This window comes from Sciurus carolinensis, chromosome 10 (genome assembly GCF_902686445.1).
Source record: "Sciurus carolinensis chromosome 10, mSciCar1.2, whole genome shotgun sequence".
Lineage (NCBI taxonomy): Eukaryota > Metazoa > Chordata > Mammalia > Rodentia > Sciuridae > Sciurus > Sciurus carolinensis.
Window position 1 is genome coordinate 136,636,199 of NC_062222.1, and position 22,322 is coordinate 136,658,520.

Here is a 22,322-nt window from a genome sequence, read left to right on the forward strand (position 1 = left end):
TGTATTTATAAGTATCAGTTTTTTCAGTCATTGGAAATTACATATTCCTAATAAATCTCTTAGAACGTGCGTCAAAGATTTGCACATGATGGGATTATCTCAGTGGTGAACTTAATATTCTTAGTGTCTATAGTGAAAATGGAAGACATTAGGACAGGTAGAGATGAATAATTGCAAAAAATGCTTGAGAATATGTTGCTCTGTGTGCATTTCCAACTGGAGTGGTGGAGGAACTTGAGTTTGGAGAACACACAGGCACTGTGTGTGTGTGTTTCTCTAGTGATCATAAGAGAAACTAGGTGCTCTCTCATCTTTGTGATGGTAGGGTTGAGGCAGGTGTTGCCAAGCAATAGCTACGTAAAGCTTGCTGGTCTGGAGGATGAATCCCTGGGGAGCCATGTGGAGCTGGGGGCCTCCTTGTGTCTCATCCCCTCTCCTGGTCAGACAGCGCTTCAAAGAGTGTTCTCCCTTCCCACCAGGAGTTTGTTTCTAACTCCGTTACATTTACCAAAGCACCTTTGGAATCTTCATATCTGGTACATAACTATTCCAAAGTTGCTTGCCCACTTTGGAAATTTATTTGAACCTTTGTTTTTTTTCCTTAGTTACTAGCCTTTTCTTGGGTATCGTATTAGCATTTTGCTCCTCATTAGTATTTTCCCTGAAGATTTTAATGGAGAGAAAGTTGAAATTAAATAGACATGTTTTTGATCCTCTGCTTTGGGCTGTTATTTGCCACCACTTTCTTTGGTCACTACCATGGATAGTTGAATATGGATTGCAATTTTTGGAGACGGGGGGTCATACTATGTTTCCCAGACTGGCCTTAAACTCTTGATCTTCCTTCCTCAGCCTCAGCCTCCTAAATTGCTGGAATTGCAGGTGTGTGCTGTTGTGCCCAGCTTTATAGTTTTGTTAATACTCTTTTGCTAGGATCATCCAGAGGAGTTTCTTGTTTTTATGAACTTTAAAGTTTAAGTTAAATCTATTCAAGAATTTTTTGTATGTGTTTTAGTCAGCTTTTCATTACTCTACTGAAATGCCTAAGATAGGCATTTATGAAAAAAGAGGTGTATTTAGCTTACAGTTTGGGAAGTTGAAAGTTAAGATGGGGCAGCCCGGTGGCATTGCATTGTGGCAGGAGTGTGTGCAGGAGTAAGCAACTACTCTTGAACCAGAAAGCAGTGAGAGAGGGAGAAGTCAGTTTTCCTCCTTTTGTTAAAGCCCTTTTGGGAGAACTACCCTGACTTTTTGTAGGGCAGTACCCAGAGATCTGAGGACCTCCCATGAGACCTCACCTCTTAAAGATTTCATCTACCAAGACTGCCGCTCTGAGGACCAAGTTTTCATCGTGGATCCTTGGGGTACACTCAGACGTTTCCAAACCACAGCATTCTGTCCAGGCTTCTTGTCCATTTCACAAGTGCAAAATGAGTTCATTTCATCCCCAGTAGTCCCCAGGTTTTAACTGTTCCAGTATTGCTTCGAAGTTTAAGTCCAGAGTCTCATCTGAGACTCAAGGCAAATTCTTTCACCTGTGAGCCCCTACTTAAAAAAAAAAAAAAAAAAAAAAAAAAAAAAAGTTGCATACTTCCAAGGTAAAATGGCAAAAATGGAGAATAGGCACAGGGGGTAAACATTCCTATTCCAAAAGGGAGGACTAAGGACACAGAAAGGAGTAATCACTGCACAGCAGAGTTCAGAGCCCTTCAGGACAAGCACTAAATTCAGTAGCTCTTGTGCACATTGTAGTGACAAGTGAGCCCCCACCTTTGCATCTCTGGCCCCTGGCCCACTGTGGCGGCTTTCCAGGGCAGGGGGGTGGGCAGGGCACACTGCTGGCCACTCTCCATTTCTGGGTTCTCCTGCGGTGTGATTTACCAAGACATTGTTTACATATAGGTAGCTGTTAGAAAGCCTGCTTGAAGAAGATGTACAAGTTAAAGAAATCTGAAGATACAGTAAATATAAGATGGAAAGCAAGTATCCTCCATTATTCCCTGTCCCTTCCTATACTCATCTTCCCTTGAAAATCACTGATAAGTTTCTTGGATATCAGGAAAACTGCCTGTATTTTTTTTTTTTTTTTTAATAAAAGGAATCATGATAGCTTTCTTGTGTTATGATTAAAACAAACAAACAAACAAACAAACAAAAAAACAGTTTCTGTTTGGGAGTGGTTTTTCTGTTAAGACATGGATTTGTTTTACCCTGGTTTGGTTTGGTTTGGTTTGGTACTGGAGATTGATCCCAGTGATACTTTACCACTGAGTCACATCACCAGTCCTTTTTATTTTTTATTTAGAGGCAGACTGTCACTAAGTTGCTTAGGGTGTTGCTAAGTTGCTGAGGCTAATTTCAAACTTGTGATCCTCATGCTGCAACCTCCTCAGTCACTAGGATCACAGGTGTTGTGCCATTGTGACTGGCTTACCATGTTCCTTTAAAACTATGTCTATTCCATTGTGTGGATGAGCCAGAATTTATTTAACCAGTTGATGGGTAAGTTTTTGTGTTTTTGTTATTGCAACAGTGCTGTCGTGAACATTCCTGTATTTTTACCTTGCTGAACTTTCATGAGTAACCTCCTCACTTTAAGCAGCCCTAAAAATTTTTTTTTTTTTCAAAAATTGACCAACAAGCTTCTGACCTCTCTGAATTATCATGTATTGTGTTACAAAAGTTCTCATCTTTTTCTATTTTAATGATTTTGAACATTAGGCTGGATATTTCTTCTCTGAATTAGTCCTGTGACACGATGTCATATGATTGAGGAGACACAACTTCTTTATGTTATATATTGAATACTAGGTCAACAAACTTTGTGAAGGCCCAGGTTCAGCCTGCTTCCCATAGAGTCACATACAACCCCCTCTTGGTTTAATGATCTCCTGCTGCAATCCTGCTACAAGTCATTTTTGAATCAGAAGCCAAATTATCATTCTCCACGGGACCTACAAATTATGTGATCATTCCTGGAAGACTTCATGAAAAAAACATGTAAAGTAAGACCCCCGCCCCCATCCTCTCACCTCCTAATCCTGTTTCCATAATGACTAACATTAACAATGTATTTACTTGGAGACTCTGTATACAATGTCTCTTTAAATGTCCCATGCTATGCTTGAGTCTTTTAAAATAAAAACAAGCATACTATTAATTTGAAATCTGTGGAAAGACAGTGTATGTTTTCTTGGACAACCCCATAATAAATCATAAATGCCACAGACTTCAAGGGGGAAAAGGTTCTAAAAACCTTAGTTGTAAGAAGTTGGTAGTAAACTGCAGTTTCATGTTTTTTGTTTTTTTTGTTTTTTTGTTTTTAAACATATCGAAGTTGAAAGTTTTAGGACTTAAGTTTCACAGTGTTGAGATGTCCATCTCTGACGAGATGTCATTTTGTAAAATGAAGTCAAACAAACCCTAAACACAACATAAGTAAGTTAAGAATGAAAATAAGGTTTATCATCAGGCTCAGTTGAAAGAGGACCCACTGGCATTAGCTAGTTGCCAAGCGGTTTGTTGGAACCCCTGGTGGGACAGGTGAAGTTGTCTTAGCCATGAGTTTGAGATGTCAGCCAGTTGCCTGTCTGGTAGCTTGATGGCATTAAAATTCTGGGATTCTGGAGAGAGGAGGGTGGACACAGTTTGGCGCAGTCACCACACAGATGTTATGTAAAATTCTAGGACTGGAGGAGGTCAGCTAGGATTTTACTGCTCAGTTAGGTGGCCAGGAGCCACATGTAGCTTTAAGCTTTGGCACAAGGCTGATCTGAATGGAGAAGTGCCATAATTGTCACACTCATCAGGTTTCAAAGACTTAGTATGAAAAAGAGAAAGTAAAACATCTCAGCAGTCTTTTGCCTTGATTACATTTGGAGTGATACTATTTTGGATATTTTGGGTTAAATCAAATATATTGTTAAGATTAACTTCACCTGAGGGCTGGGGTTTTGGCTTGGTGGTAGAGCGCTTGCCTAGTATGTGTGAGGTACTGGGTTCAATCCTCACACCATATAAAAAGAATAAATAAATAAAATAAGAGCATTGTGTCCATCTACAACTAAAAATATTTTAAAAATAAATAAAAGGTATTGTGCCCATCTCCAACTAAAATTTTTTTTTAAAAGATTAACTTCATCTGTTTCTTCTTAATATTGCTAATAGAAGAATTTAAAACCACCTCATTTGAGTTTGGGCCTGGAACCCTGGCGAGCGGAGCCACAGGGGTGTGGTGTGCAGCTGTGGTCTGTGCATGAGCAAGCATATTGGGTAAAAGAGAAGTATCAGGGAGAAACCAGGCCTGAGTAATACGAAATAGGTGGGATTGTTTTCATAGACCTGAAAGAGCCTTGGAAATGATCTGTAGGATCAAGGTATTCCCTATACTGTTTTTCATAAAATGAGTCTTATGCCACCTGTTCAGAGAAAGCTCTGTTGCAGCCTGAGGAGTCAGTCATGGTAGTAGAAAAGAAAGCGCACATCAGTAGGGTTTGACACAGCTAATGCAGGAAGGTGGCTCTCACAACCCCTAAAGCTTTGATCACAGGGGTTTCACCTTGCGGTCTTCACTCAGTGAAACTGTGCTGTGTTGACACCCTCTGCTAGTTCTGAGCTCTTTAGGCGCCTTTGAGTGTTGAGTTAGGCTTCTAGTGTGACATTGGCTACCCTGAGGGGCGGGGGAGGGCTTTGTGTCCTTCCTTTGTGGAATCTCACAGTTTGGTTTTTTGGTTTACCACTTGGTCACTTCAGCCAGAATCCTTGGGAACCCCATCCACCTTTGTCCTCATTGTGCAGAGAAACAGACTTCGGCCATTTACAGCAACAGTTGGTCTGTAGGCCTTCCCAGTGGAGCCTGTGGGCTCTTTTTACTATGTTGCTAGCTGTATTAGTATTGGGCAGTTATTTTTTCTTATGGTGTTATGTTTTTCCCTTCCGCATTTCATTCTTTAATTTACAAAAAACAACAAACCCTTTGCATACTGAGCAGCGGTTTCTGATGACTTTCCGTGGCTGTGTCATCTAAATTAAAAGTCCTGAGTGGCCCTTGCTTGGGCCTTATCAGGACTGGTGGAAGATAGCATTGGGCAGAAGCAAGTAGCACCCTGCAGTTTGCCACTGACTAAAGTGGGGTCAGAGTGTGTCTCACTTTTCTCTTGGGATTTAGGCCTTTGGGGATAGTGAACAGTAATGGCCAAACCAAAATCTTGAATTAAGAAGGCTCTGCTAAAAGGCTTTACTTCAGTCCTCCAGAAGCGGGCAGGGGAAGTGCTCAGGTGAGGTGGGGGTCTTAGTTTGAGGGAAAGGCACCAGCTCTGGAGCTAGAGCATGTGGTGGCCCTGGTTTTGATGTGCCTTGGGACCCTGAATACATGTCTAGGTTTCTTCATCCCTAAAATGGGGGGTTGACTTAGCTCCACATTTTTTTATGCCATGGAAGCAGCTTCTGACACTCAGTAGGGTTAGGGAGTTGGTGTGTGGGCCTTACCCTCACCTGTCCCATGTTCATCTGCCTCATGTGTTTGTTTCTGTGCTCTGAGGGGCATCTGGATAGCCCTGATCAGTTGTTCCCCGTCTAGCACCAAGGACCAGCATCTGACACAACACCCTTTTGCCCTCCTCCCCACTGCAGCCTCCATGCTTTTACTGGGGTGCAAGTGCAGCTCATCAGGTGCAGAGGAAAAAGTCAGAGGTGCTTCATTCATCTCCTGGGACTGTCGTGACAAAGTACCATGAACTGGGACTTATAGCAGCTGCTATTTATTTTCTCACAATTCTGGAGGCCAGAGGTCCAAAATGTGAGGTGTCAGCAGGGCTGGTTCCCTCTGGAGGCTTAGAGGGAAGACCTGGTCTATGCACTCGCAGCTCCTGGCGGCCCTTGGTGCTCCTTGGCTCATAGGCACATCACTCCAATCTCTGCTTCTGTCTTCCTGAGGCATTTTCCCCTGGTAAACTGGAAATGCATTGTGGTTGTAAGAGAAGGAAAAAGTGCTACTGATTGAGACTGGCTGCAGTACCTCGGACCTGGATGAGCAGGTGTATCCATGTTTTTAAAGGAAAAACAGTTTTGTGGAGTGGAACTGTGGATTCTGGTTTGCCCACAGTGCACAAGTTACCGGACCATGAGGATGATCATTTCATGTACATGCTGCTTTTGCCTCTAGATTAAACTTACCGTGTCCTTCACTGTGTCCTGCCCATAGTAAACATACTCCAAATGGTGGCTTCTGTTTGAAGACAGTGAGAGGTACTTCAGTGTGTAGGGAAAGCCAGTTCTCCCTTAGGTGTCACCTGCTGGTTCTCTGAACACAGAGGCATGGGGAGCATTGGTTAGGGCATGCCCTGGGGCAGCCCTTGAGCTGCTTGGGGGACCCAGGGAGCCTTCGCAGTTGCCTGGAGCTAGTTCTGTGCAGCCAGGGTTGCTACCTGAGGGGCTGACCCAGCTCTCCCAGCACTTTCAGGTGGGGTCCTGGGTGACTCATCACAGTGTCTGCCACAGTGCAACAGTATTTTCTTAAGAAATGTTTTGATTGATTTGATTTGATTTGACTCACTGTAGGCCTTCAGGAGAAATATAGGTAATAACAGGAATGAGTGTGTTCCCCTTTCTTTGTGCTCCTGCTTTGTATGACAGAGGAGTCGTGCTCAGTAACCTCTTCTTTCCGAGATTAAATGTACCGGTTTCCTCAAACGTGTCATTTAACATGATGTCTGTTTCAACCTGCTGTTGTCTTGGCTCTCTTTAGCCATCTGTACACATACTTTCAGATACAAGTGGCAGGAAGGGCCTTGGAGCAATAACTCATTCTCAAAATTTGAAACCTGTGTCATGTGAACTTAAAATTCTCACCTCATTTAATCCCCTTTCTCTCTCCCCTGTTGAATTTGCCCTTCTTTGATGATTCGAAAGACTTCTTTTTTAAAATATATGTTTTTAGTTGTAGATGGACACAGTACCTCGATTTTATTTATTTTTATGTGGTGCTGAGGATCGAACCCAGTGCCTCACACGGGCTAGGAAAGTGCTTCACCATTGAACCCCAGCCTCAGTCCCTTGAAAGACTTCTTAAGGAATCTATAGCCATTTGGACTGTGTTAAAGTAGAAAGTAAATGCTGGAAACCCAAGTTCACTTTGGAACAATTGCTGCTGAAGTCTTTGGGGCCAAAAGGGCCCTTGGCTGAGCCACTGCGGCAGGGAAAGACTGCTTGCCCCAGTGGGGCCTGTGCCTCTGCTGGGCTCTTCCTCCTCTGTTTGATGGGAGATAGTTTCTTTAAAGTCTTCAAAAAGGGAGTAACAGTATCTACCTCATGGGGTGGTTAAAGTGAAATGAACATCCATGGACAAAACTTGCATGTTGAGGATTCCTGTGAGCTGCTGCTTTTGCTGCTGGAGGAAAACTACATTTATATCCTAAGGAAGAAAGTGCCTTTTGTCACTAAGTCTTGACAGAGCTGACTGAGCTATAACTATGATCTTGCCAATCTCCAGTAGGAGGAAGTGTTCTTAATCCTTGAAGAAGCTCTAAGGAAGCCTGCCATACAGAGAATGCCTGTCAGTCTCGTTGGAGGTGTGGGAACATCTGTGTAATCAGGCAGTCTGGTGGAGGGTGCCCCACTGGTGCCACTTCTCGCCAGCCCCTCTGAGTGCCCCAGCACGGTGACAAGACAGTATCAACAGACAGGACTGGATGCTGAAACAAGATTGTTGTCCCTTGCAGATGATAATCTATAGAAAACCAAAGAGAATCTGTAACCCAGTATCTAGGATAAATCCAACAGCCAGAGTTTAGATGTCAAAATTTAAAACTTAGGGGCTGGGTGTGTAGCTCAGTGGTAGAGCGCTTGCCTAGCAAATGTGAGGCACTGGGTTCGATCCTCAGCACCAGATATAAATAAATAAAATAAAGATCCATCAACAACTAAACATTTTTTTTTTTAATTTAAAACTTATTTGAAATACTTAAAAGGAGACCTAATTAAATGGGCAGATGGCTCTTATTCCTAACAGGAATACAGTGCTGTAAAGCAGTCAGTTCTCTTCAGATTGGTTGATACATGTAATGCATTTCCCCATCAGAACCCTAAGAGGGCCTTTCATAGAATGTGACACAGTAATTCTAAAATTGTAAGAAAGGAAAAGGCCAAGAATAGGGTACGTGCTCCTAAAGCAGAATTCCAAGACTTGATGTAAAGGTCTAGTAACGAAGATAAGTGTGGTGTTGGTGTGGGGGTGCATCCCAGACAGACCTGTGGTTATGTTGAGCTTGTATGACAGCATGGCTGGTCTCTTGATGAGGTGGGACTGCTGGTTTTCCAGATAGAAGAAATGAAATGCTGTGCTGTCTTACTGCTTATCTGTGGTTGTCCTTGTAGAAAGTGTCTCAGATCCATGGGGCGGGAGGTGGGGACATGCTTGTTTTAATTCTTCTCTTTTTTGGTATTGGGGATTGAACCTAGGTGAGCTTAACCACCAAGTCACATTCCCAGCCCCCCATCTTTTAAATTTTGAGACAGGGTCTTGCCAAGTTGTGAGACTGACTTTGAACTTGTGATCCTCCTGTCTGAGCCTCTAGAGCTGCAGGGATTACAGGTGTGCACCACTGTGCCCAGGAATTTTAGTTAGTTCTTTCTTGGCATTTCCTTCCTAGGACCTTCCTGCTAGTGCACCTGTTACCTAACTTCATAGGAGGTATAGTTAAGCTTCACCCCTTCCCCAGTGGCACAAAAGCAGAAAAGAGACTTTGCTGTAAGAGGGTAGAATACAGAGGTGAGTCAGGTGTGGAGCAAGGTGTGGTAGGTGGTGATGTGAGGAGCATAGGAATGAAAACAACTAGCATGTGAGGTTTTCAGGGCAGAAGGTGGGAGGGAAGGTAATGGGTGCTTTTGAATATGTATATTTGTGTGGATGTTCTTAAGCTTGCTGAGTTCAAATGGAAATATCCTGTATAGCTGGAAATATTAGACTGAGAAGACAAGGCAGGAAAAAGAGATTTGTAAGGGGTGATGTTTGCATAAATCACACCAACCAACCCCACTTTCTCTCTTTCTCCCTCTCCACTTCTCACTGTGTTGCCCTGATTTCAAGACATTCACCAGCATCAGCCTCCTGGGTAGTAGGACCACAGGTGCACTACCATGCCTGGCTGCATAAATTACACAAAACTTTTACATTGCCCATTATGAATGTCAGTGCTTTTTCCAATAGTGTTTTTATAGTGTGATTTAGTTATTCATATTATTGGGGTTCATTTTGACATATAAGCATGAAATATAATTTATTCCAATTCAGTTCCTGATACTTCTCCTTTCCCTTACTTCCTCCCTCCCCCTGTTCCCTTTCCTCTACCCAACCGGTCTATTTTTTTTTTTTTTTTTAATTCATGATGGATGTACAAAAGGTGAAATTCACTGTGGTATATTCGTATGTGTACATAGGAAAGTTTGATCAGATTCATTCCACCATTCTTGCCTTTTCAAGTCCTCCTCCTCCTCCTCAGTCCCCTTCCTCTACTTCACTGACCTCTTTTCTATTTTCATGGAATCCCCTCTGCCCTCCTTTTGCCCTTATTTTGCTCTATCTTTCACACATTACAGAAAACACTTGACCCTTGACTTTCAGACTGTGGCTTATTTCACTGAGCATCTCTATTTCCATCCATTTACAAATGGATGGCAAATGCCATGTCACTCTTCCTTATGGCTGAGCAGAACTTCATTGCGTATGTACCACCCTTGATCTTTTCCTCTGTTGGAATGTTAGCTGTTGAGACCTGAGTGCTAGGCTCTGTAACATGTCTCTAGGTTCGACGCGCTCTGCTGGTTCAAGTAGTCCAGTAACACCTGGAACATGCATGTGGATGTGAGTACCCAAATTTATATTTTTAGTTTTTTAGTTTTAGATGGACATGATATATTTATTTTTTAATGTGATGTTGAGAATTGAACCCAGTGCCTCACATATGCTAGATAATCATTCTACTCCTGAGCCACAATCCCAGTCCCAAATTTATTGAATATTTTATAGGGTGATCCGAAGTTGTCTAATCTCATATTCATTTGAGTAGCATATTTACACCAGCCTCAAAATTAAATATTTCACGTTAGAGAATTTGACCAGAATCTGTAAGAAAGGAATAACCAGTTGCATTTAATTTCATTTATTATTTTAAATATACAAATAAAATGTACTACAACTTTAGTAGAGTTAATCTGTGCTACAAGACATGCTGCACACAGGCAGGAGATTGTTCAGAGCCCCTGAAGAGAAGCACCTGTGGTCTGAGGTGCAGCTGGTCTTATTTAGAGGTGATGGCAGAATGAAGGCAAGTGGTGGAGAAGTGGACTTGGGTGTGAGGCCCCGGGGAGTTGTGCCATGCTTTTGTAACTTGGTCTTCAGCGCCTCCATCAGTAGCTGTGTAACAGCATTCCAGCCCAGTGGGGGGTTAGGCAGTGCTTGGTGTAACCAAGTTTATATTTAACATGAGTCATTTGGAAGTACATTTTCCCCCCTAGTGCTGGGGATTCTAGACAAGCACTCTACCACCGAGCTACATCCCTAGCCGACTTTTATGTTCAGTGTTTGGATAGTTACTGGTTTTCTTCCCTCTTTGTTTTTCTGAGCCATGGTGTATGTATTTGTACTACTTTTTTCCTCATTTACACTTACCTTATAAGGCTATAATATTTATGATTTGAACAGATCAGTCAAATCTAAAGAGTTTTGACCTGTGTAGAGTTCTACTGATAGTCATTTCTATTTATTTTTTGAGGAGAAGAATTTTAATTAGTATAAAATTCCAATCCACAGCGTTTCACCTGTTTCACCCTTGTCACCTTTACTGAGTATTTTAAATATGTTTTTGGGACTGTAAATATCTAGTCTTTTAAAGTGTTCGTGTGTGGGATTTTGAGGAACAAGCCTGCTTTGCTCCTCTGCCGAGCTCCAGGTGTCAGTAGACCTCAGCTTTGGCTTAAAGTGTAGTCAGCTTCTCAGGGTGTTCCCCAGATGCAAGCGTCCCTCCAAGTGCCATTGAATCGGCGGCAGAGCATTTCTAAATCTCTTAGCAACTGTGCCTGACACTTGGCTGTAGTTTGTTTAATGCACATGCTTGTCATTGTCCCACCTTCTCCAGTAGCTTCTAGAGTGCCATCTCTCCCTCTGGTCCAGAACTCTGCTGTACCTTCCTCGGGTCTGATTACTCTGGAGGCTTTGCCATCGACCTTCTGTCATCAGATGTTAAACTAATGGTTTAACAAAGCCTAAAGAAACCTGGGATCACACTGCTGGATGTGAGTACTCACCGGCACCAAGGGTCTGCTTTGCTGCTGCACATCCTGCGGGCCCTGTACGGGGGAGGTGCGGCGCTGTGGAGCCTGCCTTTGCCCCTTCACAGAATGCTCTTAGAGTGAGCCCGGGAACCTGAAAGCCGCCAGGGTGCACTCAGACAGTAAGTGAGCACAGAGGCTGTCCCGGGAGAGGGGAAACCTGAAGGTCTGATACATATCAAAAGCAGTGCTGGTTGGTTTGCTGTGTAGAATAACTCTGCAAGTTATTTGAGGGGAAGTAAAGAAGAGATACACATAATGATTTTATTCCTAAATTATGCCATTAGCTTAACTTTTCAGTCTTAGAGAATTCAGAGTGGAAGGATCTCAGGTGGCCTATGTCTTACTTATAACTTGGACTTTGGGGAAAATGTTAATTTCATTGTGATTAGAGGTTATGTTTCCCAAACTGTGTTCCAAGGAAGCAAAAAGGGGTCTATAAATAACCCAGCATGCAAACTCTACCTACTTTGCTTCCTTTTTAGAGGTCCCAGATGTACATTAACATGTTGAAAATTTCAAGAAGTCCTCAAATAAATAAATCAGTTTTTGTTTTCACTCTGGTATTTTCCTAATTTATTCAAAATGAAGTTCTAAGGCAATGTAATACATTTTTTTGTGTTGTCCAGAATATACTTTGAGAAGACTGTGTAGCCCATTATCTTTTAAATGATAACACTGTTCCTTTAAATAGCTTCTAGGGGCTAGAAGAATTACTGTACTTACCTTAACAGCCATATCCGAAGACTTGATTTAAGGTTTGAAGCATATAACTAATGGATGAAAAATTAGAACATGTACTTTGGTACTTTTCTGAGTTCTCCAGTGTGTATCTTTTTGTATAATCAAATAGAATTTCATTTAGACCCATTGAAATTCCTAACTAGTATCAGATACTCCACACAATTTTTTTTTTAGTAAAGAGTCCCACAGCATTTATTTTCATCTGGTAATAACACAAGGATAATCAAAACAATATGAACAAATGTTTTAGAACTATATTCCCAGCAAAGGACACGTAAAAAAAAAAAATTGTAGGTCTCTCCCTAACTTCTTACTTCATTGATCATTTCCAGTTGGAGATACTGTAGCAGAGTAATATTATCTCCTTTTAGCATGATCCAACCCAGCTGTTTTCTTGACTTTGTTTTAGAATGAATCTCTTCTGCATCATCTAATACAAGGTTCATGTATTCATCAAAACCAGTAATACAGCCCGCTGCCCGCACACTCACTTGCTTAGAGCCACACCTGTATTGGGGAATCTGTTTTACAAGTATCTGCAGGTGAGGTTGATGGGCTGCACCATCACCTTCTGGCCTTGGCCAGGTACCCCGTGGTGGAATCTCACAAAGACCATACCAACCAGCACATTACCTCAGATAGCAGCTTCACACAATTTTTATATTGAATGAGATTTTATTGGCAGATATTAAAACATTGTTGAAGTGTTGCGTATTACCTAAGTCCATTTGGGGGAACATATTATACTACATTTTCACTTGGCTTATGGCTTTTTGTAGTAATTTTTAAAAACCCACAGTCTTAGCAATTGGAGAATTTTGGGCCACTTTCCCCCTCTCTTGGAACCCAGAAGTAGATTGTTTAGGTTCTGAGTTTAGTATTTGAAAGCAGTAGAGTGTTTATCTCAGACATGTTGACAAGCAGCAGTATCACTTTGAAAGATCATTTTGGCACACTGTGATCTAGCATTTTATGTGATAAAATGTTCAGCTTTGACAGTGGTTTTCATCATGTTTGAGCTTTTTGTATTTTCAAAAATTCTAAAAATCTTGTTTTAATTTGTTTCTAAATAAACTTGCCTAGGATTTTTGAAATTTTTCATTTCCTAGAGTGAAGATAAATTTTAATTTTCTTAGTTGAAGTTTTTAAATTTCTAAAATTTGTTTCATTACTTTTACAACAAATTTCATTTCATTTACTACTTTTCTAGCAAAAGCTCTTAGATTTCATAATAATGAACTTTGTTTGGCTATTGTGTGGTAGCTGTTTTGTTGCATTTTGCAAGCAGAGAGAACTTTTAATTTTGAATGTGTACATTTCTCCATCTCTTTGTCCAAATATTTTATGCTTTATAAATTTTGTAACCTGTTTGATATGAAATTTGCCTCTGCTAGGATAAAAATGAATTTTTGTAAATTCCCTTAAGGACTTTTTTGTGTATGGACCAGAGATTGAATCCAAGGGCGCTTAACCCTGAGCCACATCCCCAATTTAGCCATATCGCTGAATTGCTTAGGGCCTTGCTGAGGGGCTGAGGCTTTAAACTTATAGTCCTCCTGCCTTAGCCTTTCGAGTCACTGGGATTACAGGTGTGTGCCACCGCACCTGGCCCATAAGGACTTTTTTTTTTAAAAATAAGGAACTTATTTTTTAAATAAGGAATTTCATTTTGCAGGCATTAAAACTGTCATTTTGTAGCCTTGCTAATGAATTCTGACATCTAGCACGTGTAAGTGAACTATATTGGTTATTAATACATAGTAACCTGCAAGCCATTTTTATCTGGCAGTACAGCTTTTCAAACCAGAAGTGCTCACAGATGAGTATGATCATCAGTAACTGGGGATCAAGTAAAAGTTAGATATAAAACAGTGCAACTTTACTTAAGCAGTTTATCTCCTTAATGGCCTAGTTCAAACAATAAGGACAGAAAGGCCCACCAAAGCTTTCAGATCTGTGAGCATTTGCTGGTAGCATGGTCAGTGGAGAATTTACCCGGATTGGATGGAAAGCCCTTCCCTTTCATGTCCTGTCAATGTGACCTGGCTGTCCTTTATTTTGCTTTAATGGAAAATTGCTAATTCTCCATGGAAGTGATTGCTTTCCCCTATCCTGTGTCATTATACATTTGGTTCTTCCTTTTGTCTTTATTTTCCTTATTTTTTGAACATAAAGATTAGCCAGGTCTGGTTACAGGCCTGCAATTTTTTAAGAATCTTCATAATTTTGTTACTATTAAGTAGTAGTCTTATCTGTGAGAACAGTCCCATATTTATAAAAGTAATTCTTTGTATCAGTGGGGAACATGTACTTAGTAGTTCCTTTCTGATACCTTGGCTGCTAAGGATGCAGTGTCTTAATCTTTGTGCAGTTCTCCCTTTTCATGAGAAGAATTCGGGTCCCTCACAAGTTTTGTTTATTACAATATCTCAAAAATAAGCCTTATTCGTTTTTCCTAGGACTTGACACATTTCTAGAATGGGATCTGTTTTTGCACAGCCTACTTTTTCAGATACACAGAGTCAATGGGATTACATGATCAGCTTTTAGCAGAGGTTCCTACTGTCAGTGAGTTCCAGTTCAGGTTCTTTATGGAACTCCTCTTCCATAGATTGGCCATAGATTGGCTTTGGGAACCAGCCTCCCTACTAAAGAAAGTAAGCAATACTTTGTGGTCCAAATTGTAACACCAGAGTGAGTAACCGGCAAAAATGATTTTTAAATATATAAGAACTTTAGTATGTGCTTGCACTCAGTTTGCCAGGCAAGTACTGTTTAGGATCTTGGTAAAAAGTAGTAGCATCTAAAAGTCAGAGTTACCAAACACCATGCATAGTGCCTGAAACACAAGAAGCCTGCAGTGCGTGTGAGTGGGAAAGAATGAGGAGGAGTTCCTAGGTTACGGCACCCCCTACTCATGGACTCAGAATTTGGGACCAGAGTTGAAGTCTTGTTCCATGTGTTGTTAGTATTGATTTTTTTCCTCAAACCTCTCTTCAAAATTTATTCGTCTCCATTTAGGTTTGGGAAATTATCAGTTCTGCAGTTCTAATCACCTGCCAAGATGGAAGCATTCTGCTCAGTGGGACATGGAGTATGTTAGTTTGGCCTAAAGAACTTTCAGCCTCCTTCATGAAAGAACCCATCCCCAGGAGGTAGCTGGAGAACAGTCTGAATGGATCTCATCCCAAGACAAAGCCTGTGTGTGCAGAAGAGAGTAGTGTGAGTTAGGGCTGCCGGAGGCAGGGCAGGCCGCGCTATGCTGCCTGTTGGGCAGTAGCCTTCCAGCAGCACTCCAGCCTCCTGGAACCTTTCTGAGCTTATTGCTTTTGTCTCTCTTTTATGTATTATTTTTTCTTTTACATTGTTTTAATTAATCTGTACTTTGATATTTAAGTGTGCCAGAATTCTGATTTTAAAAATGTTAGCTGTTTCCTATTAAGAATCCCATATTTTGTCCCACAAAGTGGTTTTCAGGGTTGGTGACGCCTGTCCTTGTCGAAGTGAGGCCAGAAGACTTGCTCTGACTGATGAGCTGTGAGTAACTCAGTTCCATGAGAAAGCCTTCAGTCCAGGGTACAGATCTTATTTTCTGTGGTCCCTGGACTGAGAGGGTTCAAGATGGTGTCCATTTTGTCACCTGTGTCCCAGAGTGATCATGTTGAGTGATTGTCCTGAGCATCCCTGCCAACCCAGGAGGGGCATATAGCATGACCAAGATATAAACTACTGTTTTAATCTGCTACAGTTTGGGGGCTGTTTGTTTCTGCAGTATAATGTGCTTTGTTTCAACTAAAACTTTTTTACAGTGGCCTCTTACTCTGGTGGTTCTCAATACTCCTTTTCCTCTGTCGGTAAGCTTAATCTATCTTTGTTTTTTTGTTTTTGCAGTGCAGGGGATTGAACCCAGGGGTACTTTACCATTGAGCAACATCCCTAGCCCTTTTTATTTTTTAATTTGGGGCAGGATCTCACTGAGTTACTCAGAGCCTTGCTGAGTTGCTGAGACTAGCCTTTACTGACTGACCTCCAGAGCTGCTGGGATTATAGGTGCACCCCACATACCCAGTCGCTTTATCTGTTCTTGTTGTCCCATGTAGTCTGACTTTGTCATTGAACCTTCATCCATGGATACATTAAACTAATGAAATTTGACCTGTTGAAGTTTGAGTCCTGTCAAACAGATGTTTTCCAGTTCCTTCACAATTTCTCTTAGGCACATTGTGTCATCTCAGGATACCTGCAGTCAGCACCCTGTCTTCTGGGTACTAGGAGGAGTTTCTGGTATAGTCTGCAGGCACCTGGGGAGGAGCATATGAACTGCTGGAAAGAATGGACAAGGCTTTGTTTAGCCCAGCATAGCCATCTGCTGGAGAGGGTCAAAGCCAGTACTGTCCAGTAGAACATGTGCATGATACAGGTGGCCTCTATTTGCAGTAACCACTAGGTGCATATGACCTCAGAGCACTTGTAATGTGCTTAGTGTGTCTGAGGGACTAATTTTTTTTTTAATTTATTTTTATTGTAAACAAATGGGATATATGTTGTTTCTCTGTACATGGAGTAACAGCATACCATTTGCGTAATCATACATTTACATAGGGTAATGATGTTCGATTCATTCTGTTATTGTTTCCTCCCCCGCCTCCCACCCCTCTTTTCCCTCTATAAAGTCCCTCCTTTGAGGAACTGATTTTTAACTTGAATTTAAATAGTCACATATGACTAGAGTCTACCACTTTGGACAATGCGGCAAGACTCTAGAACAACATGGGGTGGCAGTGCTAGGTAAAAGCAGAATATGAAAATATTTGTTATTATTTAACATGTTGAAATACTAAAAAAAAAAAATTGAAGTACTTCAAGGTGCTAAAACTATATGTGCTTCTATTTTCATATTTAAGAAAATATTTTAAAAACTTTTATTAAAAGTATATAAGTAGGCATGGTGGCACATGCCTGTAATTTTAGCAACTTGGGAGGCTGAGGCAGGAGGATTGTAAGTTTGAGGCCAGCTTGGGCAATTTAGCAAGACCCTGTCTCAAAATAAAAAGGATTGGGGTGTAGCTCAGTGGTAGAGTACCTGTTGGTTCAGTCCCCAATACTGGGGAGGGAAAAAAAAAAAAAAAAGCCTGTAAGATCAAATTGAGCAGAAAGAAACACTCTGAGACCAACAACTGACAGGCTGTTTCAGGATAGGAAACATTGTTTCACAGAGCTACCCAACTTTTTCCTGGAGGGCAACATCTTGCATTTTACCCAGACCAGTGATTCACAGCTCTCCTCCCAGGTGCTGTGCCATTGTTAGGCTGTCACAGGAGGTGGTCAAGACCCGGGTCACAGTGTTGATGCACTGTTGTGTTTTTCAGTGATTTGCATGTTTTGTAATCACACCTAAAATACTTACAATGCATTGCAAAAAAAGAAGCACCTTATATTTAAGTTGACTACACCCCTGATGTATTTGAACACTGAAGAAACTGAACTATAGACAGTATGTTTCTTACTAGAGCTGCTGTAGTGCACTCCAGATAACTATCTCGAAACTCTAGCAAGAGCTGTAACTTGAATTATTTTCAGTAATACATGTGGTGCTTAAAGCTTGTAAAAAGATGAGACTGTTGTCACATAAGGATGAGACTTTGAAAGATTTGTGAACTTCCTCAAAATGATCCCTCACTCCTCCAAAAAACCACTTCATTATTAAAGTACTTATTTGAAATGTGTGACATTATCATGTTTTATCTGTTTGTTGAAAAAACTTTGACTCAGTTAGTAGCTTAAGTACGTAGTTAGACCTGTTATCTCTTCCTTAGTGACCAAACCACTTGGGGAACATTGTATAACCCTGAAAGCATGTAGACTAAATGGTGGAAGAAGTCAGTGTCTTTGCTTCAAAAATCTGCTTTGTTATTCTGGTCCCAAGAAAGAGCATAAAGTTGCAGGCCCTGGGCACTGACTCCTAAAGACTGAGAATGGCATGTATTCTAACTCTGCAGGGTTATCCGGGTGTCATCTGGGCCTGACAGCTGTTCTTCTGTCATGCCACCACACTCCGGCTGCCAGGCACAGAACCATGTTATTACGGTTTAGATATGAGGTGTCCCCTAAAAGCTCATGTATGAGACAATGCCAGAAGGTTCAGAGGTGAAATGATTAGAGGAGAGTTATAACCCAATCACTGGATTAATCCACTGGTAGTGGTTACCCGGGTTGTAACTATAGGCCAGTAGGGTGCAGCTGAGGAGATAGGTCACTGGGGGCGTGACTTTGGGGTTTATATTTTGTCCCTGGTGAGTGGAGCTCTGTCCCTGCTCCCTGATTGTCATGTCCTGAGCTGCTTTCTTCCACCATGCCCTTCCATCATGCTGTTCTGCATTATCTTGGGCCCAGAGCAATGGTGTCAACTCTCTGTGGACGGAGACCTCTGAAGCCATGAGCGACAAATACCGTTTCCCTTCTCTATGTTGTTCCAATCAGGTCTTTTGGTCACAGCAGTGAAAAATCTGACTGAAAATACATGTTCATATTGTGTGCTGTACTGTTGGGGAGAGTGTGGCTTAAATGCACAGAGATTGCTTTGCAGATGTCTGCATTCCAAAACAAATAGAAAACTGAACAGCAGAGGGAGGCTGTGTATCTCTGTATCTGTGTACCTTTGCCGCTAGCCACTTTGGGGACTTTGCAGTGTCACATTTGAACCTTGTAGTAGAGAACTAAAGTGTTAGCTAACAAGAGGGAGGTCTGTGATGAGAACCAGATTATTTAAATGAAGTTCATTCATAGTTTTTAGAAAAGTATAATAAAGTATATTTTTAAAGAAACTGTACTTTTAAAAAGTATAATGATTTTTTTGTTCTAGAAAGCTATATTTTGACTTAAAGAATTACCACTCAGATAATCCCATTAGTGAAGGAACGTGTGAGATTTATCACACATAAACAATTGGGGGGTAGTTTATAATGATCCCCTCCTTTTGTGTGACTTTTTGTGAAATGCAAAGGCTGCAGAGGACACAGGAGATACTTCTCATTTGCTCACTGAAGCAGCCTGGCTAGAGGTTGGAAGGGGCAGTGAGTATGTCTCACTGTTCTAATGATTCTGAGATACTATGGGCACATGACCCAGCTGTTGAATGGCAAGGGTGTACCAAAACCCTGTATTCTGACTGTGGGGCTGCTGTACTTCTTTCTCTTCTCGCCCACCTCAGTGAGTTAGAGAAGATTCCAGTGGTGTGCAAAAGCTTTCACAGGCATTGAACTATCTTGGGTGTGTGTGTTTTTTTTTTTTTTTTTTTTTTTTTTTTTTTTTTTTTTTAACATCCTTAATGGAAACCAAAGTTTAAAGTAAAAAAGACATTCTGGAATAAGGGCTTTAGGAGCAGTGGTAGAGCCTGTGCTTAGCATGGGCAAGGCCCTGGGTTCTGTCCCCAGCATCACAACAATATAAATAAAATAAGATTATTCATTGTGGGGCCTTTAAGATTTATTTATAGAAACCTGTCTCTAGAATAATTTGAGTTAATTTTGAATGAAAGATAGAATGATTTGAAAGTTCTTTTCCTTTATCATGAACCTCTGAAGAAGGAACAATTTAAAACAGAAAACTTTTGAGCATATACATTGGTGCTCTTTCTTTAGAACTTTTAAAGTAGAACTGAGTTAACCTGAGTTGGCATTTAGCTTCGTGCAGAGCAGCACTGGGAAGGTAGCTCAGTGGTAGAGTGCTTGCATAGCAGGCACAAGTCCTTGTTCGACTCCTTCCACCACACAAGAAAGAAAAAATTTGTACTGACTAAATTTCACATTTAGAGATGAATGCGGGATGAATAGACTGAATTCAAAATTCTGCCAGCTATGTCCTTTAACTTGCCAGGTAGATGAACATGGGTTTTGTCTGTGCTGGTCCCTGCCCCGTTGCTTTGACTGCTAGAGGTAAGTTTCAACAGGGTGGGTCATACCTGAACAAAGTTTTAATGGGACAGTTCATGAGCCAGCCAACCTACCTGGGTGTCTCTGTGTTCATCTCAGCTAGAACTTGTCTCTAACTTGGTCAGATGTTCGCCCTCTGTGGGAGACTTGGTCCTTAGGGAGAGGGAATCTACCACTTGGTGTTCTATACCCTGGTTACCTGCTAGTAACTTGAGGTTCATAGCCAGGAGGACTAACGCCAACTGCCAGAAACTGCAAGAAGTGAGCCTTCTGGTGACTGGTGCTCCTGTGTGGCACCCGTTGAAAAGGGACTGAGAGGTTCATGCAGCCTTGTCTGAAGCTGCCAGACTTGCCTTCTCTTTCTTTTCCTTGGTCCTCAGCCGTCTGTGCTGTGTAGATTATTATCACTAGTGACTCACTGGTTATGAGCATTTATTTTGAAACTTTATGCTGTCAGCTGTTGAACAAGTTGTAGAAAGAGTTCTGTAAGAGCTGGTAGCACAAATGACCTGGAAGATGTCCTGGGAGGCAGGTATTTGCTTCATTTTGCATTTGCATGCCAATTTTTCCTTGACTTCTGGGTGTAATTTGGCTTAAAGAAACAATCTTTTATAACCCTCCATTCTGTGCTTGGGCTGAGATCCTCTTTTAAAGTGGACATAATAAAAATTGTAATAATATTTCTATGTCAATCTTCACAGTGAACCAGGTCTTTCATGGCATTGAAGTTCAAGGCCTTTATCCTTTTAAATAATGAGGTAAACAAGTGTAAGCCAAGCTTTCATAGTAAACTAACATTTTGAAGGTTTGGTGGCAAAGAAGACTGTAGATTTCATCAGCAGCATTCTTCCTCTGAGTCTGATGATATTGTTTGATTCAGTTTCCTCAGATTTCAGTTAGAACTTCTGCATCTTGTCTCTCTTCCAGTGCTCCATAGTTTTCTTGTACTATATTTGTCTGCTTTTGTTATCAGTATAATGCTGGCCTTTTAACATGATTCAAGAAGTGTTTCCTCCTCTTCACTTTTGGAAAAATATGAATAGAATGGCCTTATGTTTTCCTTAAATATTTGATAGAACTCAGTTGTTGGGGCCTGGAGATTTGTGGGTCTTTAACTATAAATTCAGCTCCTCTTGTGGACACAGAGATATTCATTGTATCTTCAAGTGATCTTTTGGTCATTTGTTTCAAGGAGCTCGTCCACTCTGTCTGAGTTGTTGAATATGGTGATGTAGAGTTGAGTGAACCCAGGGCCTGTTGCACGCTAGTCAAGCTCTGTCCCTGGCATGGAGTTTTTCTAATGTCCTTTTCATGTCAGCAGAAAAGAATAGTCACCACCTCTCTCCTTCCTGGTATGATAATTTGCCTTCTCTCCTTTCTCTTCAGTCCAACTAGAGTCTCACCACTTTATTTAAAATAATCAGGTTTAGGTCATTGTTTTTCTGCTTTCTATTTCATTGCTTTCTAGTCTTTTTTAGTTTCTGAAGGTGAAAACCTCAGATCATCGATTTGAGACCTTTTCTAACATAGGTGTTAGGTGTTTAGTGTTACAAGTTTCTTCCTAGGTAAACACTGCTTTTGTGGTATTCTAAAAGCATCAGTACATTGTTTTCATTTCATTCAGTTCAAAATACTCTCTCCTTTGTCCTGTTGGATGTTTAGAAATACATTTTTTATTTCTCAAATATTTGGGGGGTTTTCCATACATCTTTATGTTGTCTCTAATGTAATTCTGTGGTCAGGAAGTGTACTCCTGTGACTTGAATCATTTCAGCTGTCTGTGACCGCCCTAGGACGAGCTGGTGGGCGATGGTCTCACCTCTGCCCTGCTTTTCTGTGTTGTGCCTCTTGCAGTGCTGAGAACGGGGTATTAGAACCCCCTGGTGTCACTGTGACTTTGTTTCTCCTTCAGTCCTCTCAGCTTTTGCTTTATGTATTTTGGAACTGTGGTCAGGTGTGCCCTGTAGAGCTGCTAAATGCCTCTGGACACGTCTGCCTTCGTCTGCACGCGCTGGCCTTGGTCTCTGCTGACCTCTTTGCTCTGAAATCGACCTTGCTGAACCGTAACAGTGTGGACTTTCAGCTTTCGTCTTGTCAGCGTAGCATGGTCTCTGTTCTTTCACCCATTCCCTTGGAACGTTTGCATTTTTATATTTAAGATGGCAGCACAGGGCTAGGGTCGTGGCTCAGTGGTAGAGTGCTTGCCTGGCATGCGTGAGGCACTGGGTTCAATTCTCAGCACCACATTTAAATAAATGAATAAAATAAAAGTCCATCAACAACCAAAAATAATATTAAAAAAAATAAAATGGCAGCACATAG

General features: G+C 41.3%; 1 protein-coding gene across 5 annotated transcripts in view; it reads left to right on the forward strand.

Annotated features, from left to right (window-relative positions):
* Positions 1-22,322, forward strand: part of Kiaa0232 (KIAA0232 ortholog) — an 83,222-nt gene that overhangs the window by 4,303 nt on the left and 56,597 nt on the right. The window lies entirely within an intron of this gene.